Source organism: Polyodon spathula, chromosome 14, assembly GCF_017654505.1.
Source record: "Polyodon spathula isolate WHYD16114869_AA chromosome 14, ASM1765450v1, whole genome shotgun sequence".
NCBI classification, from domain to species: domain Eukaryota; kingdom Metazoa; phylum Chordata; class Actinopteri; order Acipenseriformes; family Polyodontidae; genus Polyodon; species Polyodon spathula.
Genome location: NC_054547.1, coordinates 34563781 through 34584411, shown reverse-complemented (window position 1 = coordinate 34584411; position 20631 = coordinate 34563781). Strand labels below are relative to the sequence as shown.

Sequence of the window (20631 nt, the reverse complement as noted above, 5' to 3'; positions counted from 1 at the left end):
TATTTTATAACCACAGCAGCTTGTTCCCATTAACTTCCTGTTGCAACGGCTATACAGTATCTAACCCACGATGTACAGACTGGGCTGAAAGCCGAAGTTTGCACTTGAGAAACTGAGAAATCTTTTTATTATGTACCACTACCGTCCTTTCCAACTTTTATTTTGTTCCTTCTCATAAGTAGTGTCTCTGATATTTATACAGCAAGATAACATCAGTTGCTCATTAATTACTTTGATGCACACGCCACACCAGACATCGAATAAATTCACAAGAGAAAGCAAAATATGAAGCACCAACAGAGTTCTGGCTTGGTACATTATTATATTTAGTTTCAACACCTATGACCTGATGTACAAAGATGGTGAAGATGTTTAACAGCAATAATTTGTTAAGACCAGTTTCACATTTTTACTAATTTATGCAATTGACCTAATTAAGTTAATTTATACTTTACGTGCACATTTTTTCTACAAACGGATTACCTGAATTGAGAATACTTACTACCTTGAGCTTACAGACTGATTTTGTAAGCTTTCCAAAGAAATTATAAATGAAATGATACATGTTCTCCAAATTGCTCTTACTCACTGGTAATCCTCTATGCCAGTGGTTCCCAACCTTTTTGTATGTGCGGACCACTTTTGAACCTCCAAGAATTTTGCGGACCACCATATACTACTATCATAGTGACATACAGCCTCTATACAAGGAAATTCGATTAATTTTGCTTTACATTATCATGCGGCAATTGATAAAAATGCATTATGGGAAATTGATTAACTTACCTAATGATGATGTCACAGTCTGAGTGTCAGGTTGGAGTGGTGACAATTTTAGCCTTAAATCTGGTTCCACACCCAACCTACTCTGGTACTTTGAATTACCAGAGTAACAAGCGCAGAAAATCCACAATTTTTATTTTGTTTTCATGCGGATCCCCTGCAATGACCTTGCAGACCCCTAGGGGGCCACAGGTTGGGAATCACTGCTCTGTACTAAGTTTGGTAAATCAGGACCTTAAAACATCAAACACAAATTTAATTGAATATTTTAACATAATTATCTTGAATATCTTAATATAATTTATTTCCAAAAATAGTATATGTTAAGGAATACTTTAAACTCTGGCTGCAAACATGTAACATCATTTTCTGTGATTATGAGGGTTGGGGGGGAATGTTCTGAAGTGGTTCTTTGAACTAAGTGGCTAAGTGTTTGAATTAGTCGCTGTAGCAGCATGTTCTAACCTCTCACACCGTTGTTCACTGATTACCTTGTACTGCTCCAGAAGCATGTTCAGGGTCTGTAGATCCACTAGCATTCTCTTCCATCGCTGCACACTGCCCTGATAAAACTCCACCTCAGCCTCCATTGCTTTGAACTTCTCTTCCATCAGCTTAAATTCATGATGAATCAGGTAGCTGACTCCACAGTACTTACAAACCGTCTCGTCGGGATCCATCTACAAATCAATCAGGAACAAATTAAAAGTGAGGGCCCTATTCAAGACAATCTGTTTCAGTCTCATAGGCCTCCTCACAAACAACCTACAACTTGCTTCCTAACCTTGAGCTTAAATGTGAAATCACTCAATGCACATTACTTTTACACATTGTATATTTTTGCTTTACAAAGCTTGACATTTTTTAATGTATAAAAAAGTGGTACAACATGCAGCTATGAGTCGAGGGCCTATTCTTAGGGGCATGATGACATTTTAACATAAAGCTTTGTTCCATCGCACTGGAAACAATCACAAATCACTAGCGTGGGATGTGCAGAAAACCATCATCTACATTCATCACATTTAAAAATATACAGCATCAGTCATAACCTGCATCTCTACTGTGGCAACCACAAATGCTACATCCTGGTTTCTAACTTACAAGAGTATTCTTGACCACGTAGTTTGTTAAATTAAACCTGTATCTTTTTCTTCTTAACTGTTAGAAATCTAATACCTACAAATAGCCAATTCCTGTATATATAGCCAATAACTAATTCCTGTATATATATATCAGAGGCACCCATTTCATTGTACTTACTCTGCCACATGTCTTGATCACAGAAGCATAGCTAGGGGGCCCCAGGCTCTCTCCCACCCAGTGCCTGCCTATGCATCATTAACCAACAGTGTGTTTGGAAAGCTTGAAATTATTTTGTGTTTCTCTCTCTCAGAAAGGTTAATTGGAAGACCCTCTGCCAAGTGTGGTCAAGGTCCTGAGACTCACAGGAACAACATACTGACGAACAACCTGACATAACCAGTTAGGATTCAAACACAGGTCCTTTTGAGGGAGAGATTGGAAACACTAATATGTTACTGCCTAAAGCCATTGTTTAAAGCTGGTTCTGTGTTGTATTACTAGTATGTTTAAAGGTTTGCTCATGTTGTTCCTATAATGCAGAAATGCATTAAATTTTGAGGCTATTAAATATAGCGCAAGATGTGTAACTGTAGTTTTATAACAAACACACCATTTAAAGACTTATACAGTTACTAATGTTTTCGAAAATTGTTAAGACTGGTATTCACTATTGGCCTACCACTATTGAACTGGTATTCACTATAAGCCTGCTGAATTTAAATGTACAAAATGAAATGCCAGGAAAGGATAGGTTATGAAACAAATGTGATCCTCTGCATAAATAAGGGTGCGGTAGTGAAACAACCTTTTAGATTTCCATTTAACTTGCATGCTAAAATGATATTGCATGGCTCCTAGCTTTGTAGCAACAGTAAGTGATACTATGTAATGTTGGATGTAATGCAGATCCTCTGGCTCTATTTTAATTCCAGTGACTCCAGTGCAACCCCATTATGTATTTTAGAAGTGTGCAGGCATTACTAAAAATAGGAACATTCTGTAGGAAATCAAGCCATCATTAGAATGCACCTGAAATTTCAAAATCTGGGTTTGGAATTATCCTCCATACAATATTTTGCTTTGCTTACAATATACATTTCTGTGTAGAGATTATACTTATACATTGTGTATTGTGAAAAATAAAACCTGACATTATTATGCATGAAACAACTAGTTAATAGTGTTTTGGGCTACACATCTTTTCTATTTGCACGTAGTTTCTGTTATGCCCTGTTTGCTGATAGTTAGAAAAGGTGTTGAAATTGCAGTGAACGATAACACTGTCTTGAAAGCTGGTTGATGTCAATCTGCTCCTAATCAGGGTTGGGGTAACTCGCTACTTAAGGAATGCATTACTGTATTATTACTTTTGTCAATAAAGAGGTAATATAATGTGTTAGATTTTTAAATGGGAGCAATAACATTACAGTTACTTTCCACAAAAAAGAAACAAGTTTGTCCTGTTACCTTTTCTCTGTTGTAAACCTACATTAGTGGTCTTAATTTCTGTCCCTGCCAGATAAATGTGTGTGTGTGTGTGTCTGTGTTTGCACAACCACTGGTGTAATTATTATATTTAGTTTAATTGATTGCCTATTTAATTGTTTTATCTTGCGTCTGGGTCTGCTTTAAAAAGGGCTCTCAAACTTTTACAAATAGTATCTATCTATTTGTTGGTTTTGCCTGGCTAAGTGTATGTTGTGTGAGGTGGAGGTGTAGTGATGTGTGAATACCGCTGATTTGTTTGGTAGGTGTTTACTTTTTCTATCTTTTAATGTTTTATTGTTTCTAATTAATGATTTAAAGTTTTAGTGGTAACGCTGCCGTAGAGAACAGCAATGAAAAGATAGAAGTACCAGTTTCGATTCCCTGGCGTGTCCGTGTCGCTACAGAGGGGGTTGAGGATACCTCGTCCTTGGAGGGTGAAGAGGGAAATGAAGGCAGTCTCACTGACTCATCTGTTGCCTCTGAAGAAGTGGACTCGCCCACAAGCTGGGGTGGATACACTATAGAAAGTGTAAAGTTTTCTTGGCCAGATCAAAGGAAAAAGGAGAGAACATTTTTTTGTTTTTTGTTTTTTTCTCAAATTTTTCCTTTTCAGTCTTTTGTTTGTCAACGGAATTGTCCTTTCCATGCGTGAATAGTTTTTGGTGGGGAGTTAAACGTAAATGTGTGCAGGAATGAAATGAAAAGAACAGCCCTATTTGAACACAGAGCAAAAAAAAGTTAAAGGTGGTGTTCTTACAGGAAATGCATGTAGATGATAATTAGTCAATGAGTCAATGAGGGAGATGGAAACAGAATTTTTAGGAATGCAGCAAGCTATGGAATCATGCAAAAGTGGTGAGCTCATTGAAAGATTTAAATTTTAAAAAGAAAAAGTTGTCAGATCTGTTGGACACAAGTACAAGGCAATCTCTGAGCCTGTCAAACTCATCTGCAAAAATAAATTTTGGAGAGCAGTGCACTTGTGGAGGAATGGACTGGTGCTGTCAAGCCAGCCCTCCCAGGGGGTCTACAATGGAGTAAAGGGGAGGTTAAAAATCTAGGAATTCATCTGGGAGATGAAGATGAAAAGAAGAACTGGGAAAGAGTGGTAGAAAAAATTAAAGCAACAGTACTGAAATGGAGCTGGTTGTTACCATAATTATCTGGTTTTAAATGATTTAGTAGCATCTACATTGTGGCACAAGCTTTGTTTTGTATAGCCCCACCAGAGAACACACTAAAAGAGATTCAGACTACATTATTGCAGTTTTTCTGGAATGGGGTGCACTGATTAAGGCAGTGTGTTCTGTACTTCCCATTAGCTGAGGGTGGACAGGGCCTGGTTGATGTTTTTAGCAGGACTGCTGCCTTCCTGGCTGCAGGTCACACAGAAACTGCTGTACTCCCCGGAGCGCTTGTCCTGGCAGCAGTTTGGTTTTGCTTTCTTGCAACAAGCTGGGGGCTTAGGGCTTGATAAGCTATATATTTTTATAGATGTCAGTGAAGTAGATGCATCAAAACTCCCACAGTATTATAAAAGCATTTTGAAGGCCTGGTAGTGGTTAAGAGTTCAAAGATTGAGTAGATTTCAGAGGAACTTTTATTTTGTAACATTTTGTCAATGGGCTTTATAAGATCTGGTTCATAAAGCAGCAAGTTAAGTCAGGGATATGGCTGATAAAACACCTCATTGATTTGGAGAGGTGGTGCTGGATTAGCCCAAAGGCACTAACATTAGCAATACGAATGAATTCGGTTCGGGTAGCAGCAAAATGACCAAATCACGTGAAAGAGGGGCTAGAGTGCTTGGAAGAGTTTTTTTTTAAAAATCAGAGTTTTAAATGTAGCAGCTACTTTTAATATGGGAAAAGGATCACCAGACTTTACAGAGGAGCAGGATGTACCTGGCCACCTGCTAAATGCAGGGAGTCTAAATGATCTTCCTCTGAACTCGGTGGAGAGTAAAGAAGTGTACAGGGTATGTGTGAAATCGGGCCAGCAGCTCAGACCCCTCCCTGATAATCACTGGAGGGAGAGGCTGGGGTTGGAGGAAAGTATTCGGCCAGCTTGAACACTGTATCAGCCACCATTACTGAAGAGTGGGAGATCTGCAATGTAGAGTACTATTATGCTTACAAAACCAGTTTGTCACAAACTGGTTTTGTAAGCATCATAAATTCTGAGGTGCCAGATAAATGTCCATTTTGTCCTGAAAGAAAGACTGTGTTTCATTGTTTTATGTACTGTAACAGGTTAAACTCAATGCTAAAATATTTAAAAAATTTAATTGAGGAAGTGTTTTTTCAATTTACTCAGGTTAATTTTGATTTTTGGTTTTAAATACTGTAAAAATTAGAAATAGACTGTACCTCGCAAGCAAAAATGGCACTGTTAAAAAGCAGGAAAAACACAGTGGGAGATTTATCCAACCAAGAACAGATTTTTAAAATGCTTGTTTTGTCAAGAGTTAAACTAGTTTGCTTCTTATAAGGTGATGAATAACTTGGATATGTTTGAACTAATTTGGTATGTGAACAGTGTGCTGTGTATGGCTGAGGAGGGGGGAGCTCATTGAGAGGTGAGGGAACTAATATTTTTTTTTAAAAGATGGAAAGGAAAAAATGGATATTTTTCTGGATATGTTTTTGTGATTTTTAATGTATTGTAAATACAATAGTATTTTAATAGTGAAAGCTTTACAAAAAAGTTTAAAAAAAATCTAAATGTCATGGCATCAGGCATATAAAAAAAATAAGTTTTTTTTGCCAGCATGTGACTGAGTTTGCAATAAAGATTACCACCCTCAGAAAGACAAATGTACTTTCTACTCCTGAGTAAATAAGGTATTCTTGGAAAATCACTTTATTTGAGCTTCTCAACACAAACAGCCAGCTCAGCACTTCCAAGCTGATGAATTGTGCTTAAATAGAAACTTTAAATTCTTGAAACTCTGCTTGAGTTTTTGTGTAAGCTATTAAAACCGCAGTTCAAGTTGTTTTGTGTTAGTTTTTATAATGTTAAAATGTGTTATTCCTTTCAGAAATATGTATGTTACTAGCCACTCACTTCAAAATATGGTTCAGTGTTTTGTACCATTGTGTATCAGAACACAATGTCTTAGAATAATTGCGCTTTTATATTTATATTAAACAACCATAAGCTGCACATTTTAAGGGTCTTAATGTAAACGGTGTTCTAGGGCAAAAAGTACTTTGATTTAATTAATGATGTTCCCCTGAACCACCAATGGATAATGCAGGTCTGTTTGTCCAGAATATCGTGTGCTTCTGAGGCGCTGGTCGACAGGAACACAGTGTACTGAATTAATTCCCAAAGCATCAACACTATTCATTCTCTATGAAGGAGGAAGGCTTACCAGCATTACAGTAGCACAGTACTGTATTAAGCCATTGTGACGAGCAGTGAAAACACCCTTTTGAAAACAGAGGGTTTTCATTTCCAGTGAAAAACAACCTATGAATAGATGTGATCTGTTTTCAAACATATATTAACTTCAACTAGAAGAACAGATATGAAGCTGATTAGCCCACATCATACAGCACACCATTGCTAAAGTACAGAATCTTTTGTCTAGGGCCCTCAAGTCTAATATTACTAATAAACTTAAAATTAGACTAATGTATTCAATGTACTAATATTAGTGAATACATCATGCTTTTTAAGAAACATAGCTGGAGAATTTGTATATCTCACTGTTAATGTACTGTATATTAATTTATTAAACCCAACAAAAAGCATTTAAATAACAGCTTAAGCGCAGTTTAATTCATGAAAATGTTGTTAATATTTCGTATCCTTCTTGTGGGACTTAGCTACGCAAAGGTACAATAGGCTTCCTTCACATTCCGAAGGCAAAACAATTGCACTTCTAAATCTCACAAAAAACATCGCTAGGATTGCATAACATAACTGTCAACCACAAGGAGGTTTATTCTCCCATGATATGTTCTGAAAAGACATTCTCACTGTGTGAAGTGCCAACAAAGGTTTAGTAGATTTTCATTATATGCAAACAAACTTTTAGATCCCACTCCAACACAATGGCAATGCACATTAAGGCCAAAACTTACAAGTTTTGAAAAATATTATCTTCCATTTCTAGTCCTTGTGGGCACCCTGCCATAAAACAGATTTTGTGTGGACATATTCAATTCAAATATATTGTTTTTGCCTTTCTGATCTACGTGATAAAGTCTCTTGTTTACACTTCTATACAGTTTGGGTACATTACTTTCAGAATTACTTCCCTACACAGAGACACAAAAGCATAAATAGTCATTTTCTTGCTCTGTTGGCAGTTGATTTCTTAAAATAGGTAATTGCTACACTTAAACCTGCTGTATGTCACAACTGTAATTTGTAAACCTTGCACTGATTAATCTTTGTTTGTGCAGTATGTCCAATAATCACTAAGACATAACAGTAGGTTAACTTGAGACAAGTCATTTTAAACACTGTCTCATAATTTGAGAGGTAAAACTAATCTTACATCTAACTCCGAGATAACAATCCCTGGAAGTAAATGTATTGCTTATCTGCTTGACTATTTGTGTCAGCCTTCTCATTCTAAACATCTTTGGAAAGGGCAACAGGAAAAAACAAATCAGGGCAGGGGCGAGAAACACTTATGATCATCGTTGTGGTACCTCAGCAAGCAGTGACCCAGTACTAATTTGCACAAGGGAATTATTTAGATTTCTGTGACTACTGTATGGGGGTTATCAGCATTTGACAATAACATTAATTTTCATTGATTTCATGATTTCTTACGTCTAATTAGACTCCAGTCTGAATAAACGAAAAATGTGAAATAGGGTTAAACTAATTTTATGCACAATTAGTTACTTTAACATGTTCTGTGTGAGTGCTGATTGCCTTTTATCATATGTAAAACGTGCAAGAAATGGACTATGGAAGCTAAAGAAGCTCTTAAAGCATTTTAATCTGCTTTCCTTCCTAGTTTAAAGACTAAACAGTGACATAAAAAGGGCCATCCTTGTCTATACAACTGCTCCATTATTATTTATTTAGCAGATGTCTTTATCCAAGAAATAATGAAATAATGGTAATGGAGAGAAGAGGCGATACTATCTGAAATAATGGTAATGGACAGAAGAGGAGATACTATGACCACTGTTGAGGAGACAAATGGAGGAAAACTGAAACAGGCTGATGGCTTTAAATACCTTGGATCAGAAGTGGTAAAGGGAGGAGAAACACTGGAGGCAGTAAAACAAAGACTGAAAGCTGGATGGAACAAGTGGAGAGAAATAACTGGAATAATCTGTGACAGGAAAATTCCCAGAAAGTTAAAGTGCAAAATGTACAAGACTGTGATTAGACCTGTACTACTATATGGAGCTGAATGCTGGGCAGTTGGAAAGAGGGAAGAGAACCTGATGAGAAGAACTGAAATGAGGATGTTGAGATGGATTCTGCAGATTTCAATGAAGGATAAGATCAGAAATGAAGAAATCCGTAGACGATGTAGGGTGGTGGATGTGGTTGAGAAGATGCGAGAGGCGAGGTTACGGTGGTATGGACATATCATGAGGAGGGACGTTGAGGAAGTAACAAAGAGGGTAATGGAATTTGAGGTGGAAGGTAACAGGGGAAGAGGCAGGCCTAGAAAGAGATGGACAGATTGTGTGAGAAAAGATATGGAGGTATGTGAAGTGAGTGAGGAAGATGTGCTCGACAGAGACAAGTGGAGAAGAGCAACCAAAGCAGCTGACCCCAGGACAGTCTGGGACTAAGGCTGTGAAAAAGAAGAAGAAGAAGAAGAAGAAGATGTCTTTATCCAAGGCAGCTTACTGAGACTAGGGTGCGTGAACTAAGCATCAGCTGCAGAGTCACTTACAACAACGTCTCACCCAAAAGAGGTTAAGTGACTTGCTTAGGGTCACACAGTGAGGCAGTGGCTGAGCTGGGATTTGAACCTCTTAGTTGCAAGCCCTTTTCTTAAACACTGGACCACACAGTCTCCTAGACTACCAGGAAAGAAATACCACTGCCATGCAATGTTGCCTTAACAAGCACGCAAACATCAAAAAAGGATCATAAAGTTAATAGATTTGGGTTTTTCCCCCATTGATTCAGTGGAATTCGTGAGTGATTTTTTTTTTAGATTTTACAGAGATAAAGGACCCCCTGTTGTCATCAACAAACCATAAGCCAAATTCTGTGATTACATTCATCTGGCTCTCCAGGCATTACGCATCACATGCTGGAAAACTTGCTGTGGCTCGAGGTCTTTGGTGGGATGTGGTGGGTGGAGGACTAATAAAATGACTGGAGAAGTATCTGTTTCAACCCATTTTATATGAAAAGACAATCAACACTAACAAATCAAATGTTCTACAGATGTAAAGTAAGTACTCAATAATAAAGCAACGTTTTCTTGAACAAAAATGTCTTGCTATGATACAAAGAAGGTGGCTTTAATACAGTATTCATAATATTGTTTGCCTATTCAGAAAGTGGCACAGTGGTAAAGGTACTCCACCCAGAATGCAGGATGTGCCCTATAGCTTGGAGATCACCAGTTCAAATCCAAGCTATGCCACTGCCAACTGTAGACAGGAGTTCCCAGGTGGCAACACTTGGCCAATTGTGCGCTGCCCCCTGGGAACTCCTGTCCTGTCCGAGCGGGGTAGAGGTTAGGTCTGTCAGAGAGTCTTTGGCTCACCGCACACCAACAACCCCTGTGGTCTGGTCTTCCAACACAAACTTCTGGATATGGCTGCAAAGAGGGCTTGCAGAGTGAAAAAAAAGACGGCTGACAGCACTTGTTTCAGAGCGACGAAGGAGTTGCAGTGGTAAGCCAGGTTGAATAATAATTGGACTTCCAAAATTGGGAGAAAAACTGGAAAATGAATAAAAATTGTTTTAAAAAATAAAGTATGATTTTATAAATGCATTTTATTTTTTAATATAAAGGTATACCATAGTCCAATTCCCACTTTGCCTATTTCTCCTTAAAATAAACAAAAATGTCTATCTCTGGCTTAGAATAGCATCATTAGTTTGATCCCTTTCTCTGTAGAATCACCCATCCATGTTTTATCACAATTACATACGTGCTTCACTAAGCATACAGCATTTTAAAAATGCAAGTGTCACATACATACATAGGTGCATATCAGGACAGACAGACATTTCTGATTCTGACTCACCCAAGCGGAAGTGTCCAAACTAGGCTTCATCACAACTGGAAAAGCAGTATCTGTGTACGTAGAAACTCTAAAGTGTGATACATACGCTACGTAGAGACCAAATGTTTAAAATATTTTATTGCTCCATTTTTACTGTCCTGTAAAGAATAAGAAGCTGTATCAGTCTAGTCATTTTTTGTATGAAATGTAGCATGGAGCATAGGCTTGGTGGCCCAGTGGTTAAAGAAAGGATTACCAGGACGTTCCCAGTTCAATCCCAGCCACTGACTCACTGTGTGTGACCCTCAGCAAGTCACTTAACCTCCTTGTGTGCCGTCCTTCGGATGAGATGTAAAACCAAGGTCCTACTGTAAGTGACTATGCAGCAATAGTTGTTGATGCATAGTTCACCCCCTATTCCCTTTGGATAAGAGTCTGCTAAATGACAATAACAACAATAATAATAATAATAATAATGGAGTGCTTCCTGTCTGGTAGCCACTACTCCACTTCGATCACATGATTTATTGGGACCAGTTTTTTAGTATTCATGCACTAAAAGTTCACTGCTTTAAAGCACCTGTTGTTTGATATTTATATTGAACAGTGACAGGTCGGCAGAACTTTATAAAGAAGATTTATATCTATCCTCACAAGAAAATGTTTACTTACACGAATGTGAAAACGGCAATACTATATATATTAATATATATATATATATATATATATATATATATATATATATATATATATATATATTATATATATATATATATGATATATATATATATATATATATATATATATATATATATATATATATATATATATATATATACATACACATACATTTATATATATATATATATATATATATATATATATATATATATATATATATATATACACACACACACACACACACACACACACACACTAACTATATCTTGAAAAAGATTCAAATATTACCTGTTGAATTTCAACAGGTAAAGCATGACTCGGTGTGTGATTTTTACAACATAATGGAATTCATGCAATGGAGTTTGCCGTGTTTATTAATAAGTATCCCTGCACTTAAATTCCTGTTTGCTTCACGTTCCACCCATAATGTTTAATGCAATCTGGTTCCATTTAAAAGTTAAGCTGGTAACGTAATACAGTAATTCGTGTTACATGGAAATCTTGATGTTATTTTGTCCACAGTTGGCTACCTAATTATAGGCGAAAAAACTTGAAACGCACACGCAAAAGGAAAGATAAACAAACATATCGTGCTTGTTAATAAAACAGCACTACAGAATTTGTCAAGTGAAGTGTTGCTGGAGTGTGCAGGCTGCTGGTTAGATATTTTGCACAAACGTATCCGCATACGGGTTGTTATTGGGTTTTTGCCTTTATAGTAACTAGGACTATCATATGATTTACTTATTTATCAATAAGTTGTGACACTTACCGGTTTGCACTTTTTTTTAATGAAATCGATCCAGTACGTAATATTGAATCTGTTTAGCTGGCACTTTCAGTCAACGCCTTTATCCTGACCCAAGCGTCTCCTAAAACTATGGCAACTAAACTCGGAGTATACGTAGAACGTAAAAATGACTGACGCAAGACCAACCAGAGGGTGGAGAATTCAACAGCGGTGTTGCAGTGTGCAGTGACAGGACGATTATTTATTGTTGAGATTGTGGGCTTCTTTGTTTGCTCGTTTTTGTATCGTTTTAAAACTGCGTATACATTAATTGACAGAGTGTCCCGCGGGTTGTTAAAAACACAGCGCCGGTGTAAAACAGCTGTAATTGTTTCTATTTGATTTTAATAGACATGCTCGTTGTGTGTTTCACAGGCGTGGGATTATGGGAATACTGCTGTGGGTCATGCACGTCTCCTGTCGGAGTCGTGCAGATCCTGACGCAGAGGTAAATCGCGGTAATCCACATGCTTTTTTTTTTTTGCGGGGATTAACTTTTTTTTTTTTTAACGAATGGAGTCTGCATTAAAACTGCCAGGTGCCAGTGCCAAGGTGAATCCTCGAACCGATTTAACCCACTCTGTCTGCTTCTCGCTGAGAATACCCGATGCAGGCACGCTCACGCCTAAACCTGCAGAAATGCATATATTATTTCCTTCGTGACATTGTAGTGCAGAATTGGCAAGAAGATTAATTCTGAAAGTAACTCCTTACATGTACCTGCAAACCTTCCTTGTATTTTGCTTTACTAAACCCTCATTTTAGGAGTTGTGTGTACATGGTTAAGAATACAGTAAATAACCATGGAAAAAGCTAACCTTTGGTATATATATATATATAATGTGTGTATATGTATATAGCTTGGGGTTAATCACAGTATGTTTTTTTTTTATTGGGGGTGTGGGAGCGGGGTCAGGTTTTGCATTAAACTGAAGCGATCTATCAATTTTGTTTGACCAAATGAAAATATGTGAAACGCCACAGCTAAAATATGAACAAAACAATAACGGGGTTTATTTGCCTAGAGGGCGAAATTTGGCAATGTCCCCCTCCCCCAAGGCTTTAACTGAAGCACGCAATGAAGTGATGCATGATGTGAATCGGGAACCAGGGAGTGGGTTTGGGTAACGTGCAAGCAACAGCATGAATCACGTCACTGCACGAATGTAGCTCAGACAGCCCTGGAACCGAAACGACGTGCACAAAGGGTTCACTCAACTTTCGCTTTTACGAGCAGCCGCTAAACACGCACAGACAGGAGCTTTCTGCATTTTTTTGATTATGAATGATTATTGATCCTGGATTCGATTGTGTAATGTTTTTGAAGAAATAAAAAAAGCATCGTTTTAGGGGTATACATTACTGTACAATACAAATACATATTTTCTAGGTTCAAGTGCCTTGAACAGAAACGATCAGTAGATGTTTACCAAAATGTGTATTGATAATGTATTTTTGCATAAATTATCTTAAATTGTATTTGTTAAAACGTAGTTGGTGGACAAGCCATTTCTATCCCCGCCACACACCAATTAGGATAATTGTTGTACAATACAGCCAGCAGACAATTCAACAAAACGCGTATTTGAATTACACAGTGGTTGTTTTCTATTCTGTAACTCAGATTGTATATCTATGGCAAACAACTTCCATGAGTATAGTTTTTGAGCATCGTGAATTGGTACTTAATTGTTAAAGTTTAATATTTATTACATTGCTCATTTAACATTGTCGTTTTAAATACAGCTTATTATATATATATATATATATATATATATATATATATATATATATATATATATATATATATATATATATATATATATATATATGAGAATATGAACAATAGGAATAAAGTATTAAAATAGTTCATGCTTCGTGTATGTGTTGAACATGTAAATTATATAGCCCAGTACTCTAGTGTATTTATAAGTTGTACCTCTGGTCATAAACACCAAAAATAACGCCAAACCCTGCACGTAATGTGGATAGTCTAGCCTTCCGTGTCTAGCGCCTCTCAAACTAACCAATCAAAGCTGATACTGAGAGGCAGATATCTCGGGCATTACCCTTTCGATGTAGTAAATGGCAATAGCGTGACTGCTTTAGAAAAGGGAAGCCGGTCAGACACCTGGCGCAATGCTGCCGCTAGGAAATGTCATTACGTTCAACAGGCACGAACGGTCAATCACGCACATGAGGTGGTGCCTACGAAATGCACACACGCAAATGTGGTATTACAAAAGAACATATTTGCGAATTAGCAAAAACCTCAGAATGTAAGCAACATATTCTGGTGTCAATGAACTGTTGTCAAAGATGTGTAAATTGTATTTTGGATCAGATTGTGTTAATCTCTCTTGAGTTTAATGTGATGAAGACGCCTCACAATTTTGCCTTTAGTCTGAACCTTTTTTTTTTTTTCCTTAAGTAACCAAAATAAATGCAACTGGGGTACTTTGATCGTGTAAGTGCACATTACTGCTTTTATAATGTGTGTGTGTGTGTGTGTGTGTGTGTGTGTGTGTGTGTGCGCGCACACGTTACCGCCTCATAACTCGCACGCCACGGCTCTGTGCTTCGCATTTGGTTTCTGAATGTCGTGACAGTTTTCTGCAAGATCAATTTTAAAGAACCTCAATGTGACTGTTAATCGAGTCAGTCACGCAGCAGCGAAGCAGGGGAGGGAATGCAGATCAGCAATATTAAACGGTTTACTCTACGTGTATAATCAGTTCAAACCAAGGCTGGGACTGTAAATTAAGAAGGAAAGACAGAAACAGGGTGGGGATCAAACAGATGATCCGTGCGCTCTTTTGAAACTGAAATCGCTTGAGTGTGTATACAGTACCAGATGTGTGGCGTGGGCCGACAATTAGTTGTGCTTTATTTTTTTAAACATCATTATTTTAATTAAAGAGAAAAACGACATGGCTTCATTTGTGCCATCAATGAATTATTTTGGTTTGGAATTATACAAGATGTTTAAAATAGCATATCCTTTCAAGCTATATAGTGACATTTACTGAATCTGAAAACAAAACAGTGCCAGAATGAAGCTGCCTTTTAGTGACTGCTTGCTTATACTATAGCTTCAAAAGTCTGATCTCCCTCTTAAAGCAACCTGATGTGTGTTCAAATGGTATCTCTTGTTTCATCACTCTGGACAGTGTGGTGTGTTTACTTTTATCTACCTATATAATGAACAAGCAACCTGGCAGACCTTATATATATATATATATATATATATATATATATATATACTTGATTATATACTGAAACTTGGTGCTTGATTAAAAGTGAAATGAAGTCTCTGCATCCTATATAAGTTATGCCTCTCTATTGGTAGTCAGTTTCCCTCATGTTGAAACTATGCAAAGGTTGATAGCAGGTACTTGGTTGGCAGGTGCTTCCATGCCAAATGCTTCACAAATGACCAGTGTTTCAGAAAGAACACCTTACAGACTGATCACATTGAATCATCCTGATATCCTTGACAGTTTTAGATGGAGAGTGCTTGATAACTATTTAGTGCACTCATTTAGATCAGTCACTTCTGTGGAGCTGATAGTTTTTAATTGCATGAGTTACTAGAAGGCTTGGTCAGGAACTATGCTCTGGTTCACACTTGCACGGAGAAGAGTGCTCTCTTTGTATGTAAACTCTGTTATTAAGTGTTATCCTGCAATTAGTCAAGCATGAACATATGATTTCATTAACTGTGAAACTCGACTCGAATGCTTAGCATTATCAGTCTTCCAGACCTCGTTTCTGGCATTCCCTTAGAAATGGCTACCCAACCTGAAATCTGATTGATGTTGTGATCTCTCTGTTAGGGGGTTCAGTATTGCCTGGGTTACGATGCATAATAATAACACTATACCTCAGTCCTCAGGCTCTTCCTACTTCCAGTGGACCATTTAGTATAGAGGGTGGCTATTACCATTCCTTACAAACACAGTGAAACAAAGCAGCTTCGGTTTCTTATACAGGCTGCAGTGCAGTGACCTACATAGCAACCTTCCAGAATTTCTGATTCAGTATTAATATGGAATTGATTTAAAAAAGAAAAAAAAAAAACTTTTTAGACTGCTAATAGAGTCATTTTGCCACAGATACATGCTGAGGGAAAACAGTGGTTCCTTTTAATTCTTTCATTTGTAGGAACTGAAATAGTTTATTAAAACCATTGATAAAGCCCGGCCACATGCAATCACTCACCAAAATTATAGGTCTACCAATATAACCCTCAAGTAAAGTGTTATGAGCTGTGTACTGGTTAAAAATGGTATTGACAAAACCTTATAAAGGAATAAAGGAATAACGTATATATATATATATATATATATATATATATATATATATATATATATATATATATATATATATATAAAATAATCTGAAATTGTCTTTCATATTATTGCAGAAGCATGGAATCAATGAGATTGCTACTTCTCCAATATAAATTCAATTTGTTTATTTTTTTCATTTAGAAAACTACTAAAGATAAAGCTTTGGTGGTCTAGAACACATTTGCTGTTATTGTTACTGTTCGTATGAAGACGTATAATATAAATAAATACCCAAGTCTATTGTCATTGTGTTTCTGTTCTTGGACCTTGTCCCTTAAAGGCTGGAGCAGAACAGACCACCCTCCTTTTCAATTTCAATTTGTTTTATTAGGCAACAATCCAAATAATTTTAATCAGATTTGGTGTCCAATGCACTTTGTGGATTATATACAGTTGGACCACTCTGCTGTAGAGATACTGTTGTATAAAGATGCTTGGCTCAAATAACAGCGGTCACTATATGAATGGGAAACATTTCCCAAAAATCATGTGTAATATTGGTAAAAATTGCATGATTGAGCCTGTAGCCTACAACTGGAACATTAATATTATACAATATTATACAGCTTTGCAAAAGATTGTTACTGGTATCAACTTCTCACGCTGTTTTCTGATACAACACTGTAAAGGGATTTTTTTTTTTTAATTATGCCCATGAGAGAATGTGTTTTTCCATTTCCAAACAGTTTTTATACAGTGAGTTGGATGGATGTTCTTTTCTAGCTAGACCACAATGGGTTAAAATATAACAATGCTGTGGAATATGATATTTGGCAGGACTAATAGACCCATATGGAGTTTGGCTTACCTTTTCAAAGAAGTGTGTTTTTTAATGTCTCATCTGAAAGTCTAAAACTTGTTTGGGGAGCAGGTGAAACTGTGCAGGCACAGAACATAACACAGGTGTGGGAAATGCTGGCACTGGGCATGTCTAAATTGCCCCAGTAAATGTCTTACTGTGGAGCACAAGATTTATTGTAGGTTGGCTTCACTTTCTTTAATGGGCACTTATAGACGAGTCAAGTGCTAGACTTGCAAGCATTAAGGATTGTTTTTAAGCCAATATTCTTTGTGATATAGAAACCTTTCGCACATTATTTATTTATTTTTACTAAAATATTTTTTATACTTCTGGCCAGTTTTTAGGTTAAAAAACAAACACACACACACACACATGAAAAAACTTGAAGACCGTTAAAAAATCCAATTTTTTGTGGTTGTGTGTGTGCCATATATATATATATCAATATATATATATTTTATATATATATATATATATATATATATATATATATATATATATATATATATATTTCAGAATTTGCTTCTTTTTTTTCAAATATATTTATTCTTAGTATTGTTCTGCAGTGTTGCATCTTGCCAACTCATATTACAAGATATTAAAAAAAAATGCCTGTCTTTTTGTTATTTCAGAATTTGCTTCTTTTTTTTCACTTTAGTGGTTTCTAAACCAGGGCCAGAAGTCTAATTTAATACCAATATAACACTTATCTCATCAGAAATCCTCGGATCAGAAATGCTATCGAGCAAACCAATTTCCTGCTGTGCCACCACATATCTCGAGCTGAGCTGAAGAAATATTGGAGTCACATAACAGGGTCACAGAAAATCTCTCTATCCATTATCTTGAGTTCAAGACTCAATACCTTGTGCAAGGAGGGACAGAAAAACATTAATTTTAGCTTGGCTTTCTATTACACTGTTCTTATTACTTACAAGTTTTGCCCCTACTCTGTGTCTCTAAACCACAAGCTGGGCTGTTCTTTAAAAATCATTTTTCCTGTCTAATTGTAATAACAAAATGTAATTCATTATTTTATCCTCCCTCTCTCCCCCTCTCTTCTCTCTCTCTCTCTCTCTCTCTCTCTCTCTCTCTCTCTCTCTCTCTCTCTCTGAAGTTATTCCCGCTCCCATTTGGCACAATGGTATCCTCCCATGCTTTATGATTGAGTAGTCCGACACATGACAGACCACACGATGGCATGCCTTCTTTATGAAAGTCACACAAAACTGCTGTGTAGACACAATGTGGAAAAGGGGCTTGACTACACTGGCAGGGATTACAATTATAGTGTAACGCTCTTGTCCTTAAGGAGGTGACACATAACATAAACCAAATGTGACAAAGATGATGTCTTTGGAAATTGTATCATAACATAATTTGTAATTTTCTATTAATTGTTCAGTGTTTCTTTAAACCATAATACAGATCACATCACCGTAATGAAAAGTGTGGGTGTCATTTTCAGGTCAAATGTATCTATCAGGGAGTTACACTTATTTTGCCAAAATTAATATAATAATATATCTCAATTATAGCTAAGTGCACCATTAGCCAAAACCAGCATGACCACAACCCCCACACATTGCTTGGGAAATCATGTGACTCTGGGTAACAAACAGCATGTGTGTGTGGAGAACTCTTTCTGTAAAAGGCTGTTAATGGGGCGCATCTTCGGAAGCTTGGGATGATGCAAAACAGGCCCTAAGGGCGGTCACCATGGAAAAATAAGAAAAAACAAACAACACTACTGTATGCTATCGACTACCTAATAGTTACAGATGGATTTATAACATTACACAAACAGGAAGACTGACTGATATTATGCATGTGCATGAGTGTGACAGATTAGATGGTGTTTAATACAGGTGTTTGTGCAATTGAGAGAGGGGCTTTATTGTTTATGTGCCTGTTTGATTCATTTACCTTAGCTTTGTATCTACTCTGTCTGTATATCATAAGCCAACATAATTATTTAAAAAAACTTTGCAAACCTTTTAGCAGGAATGTAGTTAATTAGTATGTTGGTTTGTACATTTACATTTCATGAAGTCTTCTGTCCCACTTTGGATCAAACTCCAAGCTTTATTCTGGCATAGTATATGCAAAAAGATTGTTTCTCATATTCTATAAACCACAGGCATGTCTAGGTAGTGTACAGCTTCCAAAGATAACTACCTCTTGTCATTTTTTGTAGGTCATTTTAGTTACTACAGAATGCCTGTTGGTGACACCATATGCATGTTTAGCCCCACCAAAGCAATCATATTATTCACAAGATTATGTCGACCATGTCAGCCTGAGGTACTGCCATCACAAGCTATAGTGCTGAACACAGAAAGAGAATGGGCTAATAAAAAAAGATCAGTTAAGCAGGCCAACAGCCACCCTCAGGATATTCGACTGGAATTCTACTATTCCCCCACTAGGCTGTTTCTGCCTCTAGGAGCATATTTTACACTGTAGCAAGGAAAAGCGAAGTGGACCGTCTCAGTTTTCATCACAATCCAAAGTACATTTATTCAGGAGGTAAGGTGCTGCAAGCAAACTTAGTTTTCCATGAACAGATGTGTGTGAGAACCTGTCATGGATGTACAAGGGAAATGACTCAAAAGATAATGAGTGTGAAGAGCCACTCCTGTTTCACAGCTCTTTTTAATGGTTGGGCAAGACAGTGGGGTGAGTGAAGCAGCACTACCCTTATCATACATTCCTGTGGGATTAACCTCCCTTTGCTTTTCTCCACCTCAACAGTGCTTTGCCATGGCTCATTCAGTGAAGCACGTACACATGCCTGTTCTTGGGCCTGTTCTTGGGCCTTCTCCAGGCAACTGCTTTGGATCACTTCAAACAGGAAATTGATGCCAGAGGGCAAACATTCATTCCTCAATCCCAGCATACAACACTTCTAGATATACTGCGGTGAGACACACTTCCTGGAGCTTTGCTGCTGTTTATGCGTTTCTCTATTCATCTATATCAACTCCATATTATGTAATTAAAAACAGAGCATGATTTTTAACACACACAATATGCACCGTCCTGCGGATGAGATGTTAAATCAATGTCCTATTGTAAGTGACTCTGCATATAATGCACAGTTCACAGCCTACCTCTGTAAAGCACTTTGTGATGATGGTCCACTATGAAAGGCGCTATGTAAAAATAAAAAATATTATAATATATTTTGTTACAGTGCCTGAGAACCGATTATGTATTCTTATGGAAAAGCTTAGTAATTTGGGACTGAATGTATTTTTTGAAATTTCAACAAGGCTTTGTTTATTAAAGAAAAATAAAATAATAATTTAGCAGTTTCCTGGGGTTATGCTATGCACTTACCATAGATTTCTTTCCTCGCTGTGTTTTCTTTAAGATGCTTTACTATACAGTACATTGCTTTTACTATGGGAAACTTTTATAAGAGTTGTTTCAATGGAAACCTGTTAACATCTAGTGAGAGACGAGCTACTC

At 37.0% G+C, this 20631-nt stretch overlaps 1 pseudogene; it reads right to left on the bottom strand.

The window, feature by feature from the left end:
- The window catches only part of LOC121326601, a 44862-nt pseudogene extending 32794 nt beyond the window's left edge, over positions 1–12068 (bottom strand).
- Positions 12069–20631: the final 8563 nt, after the last annotated feature.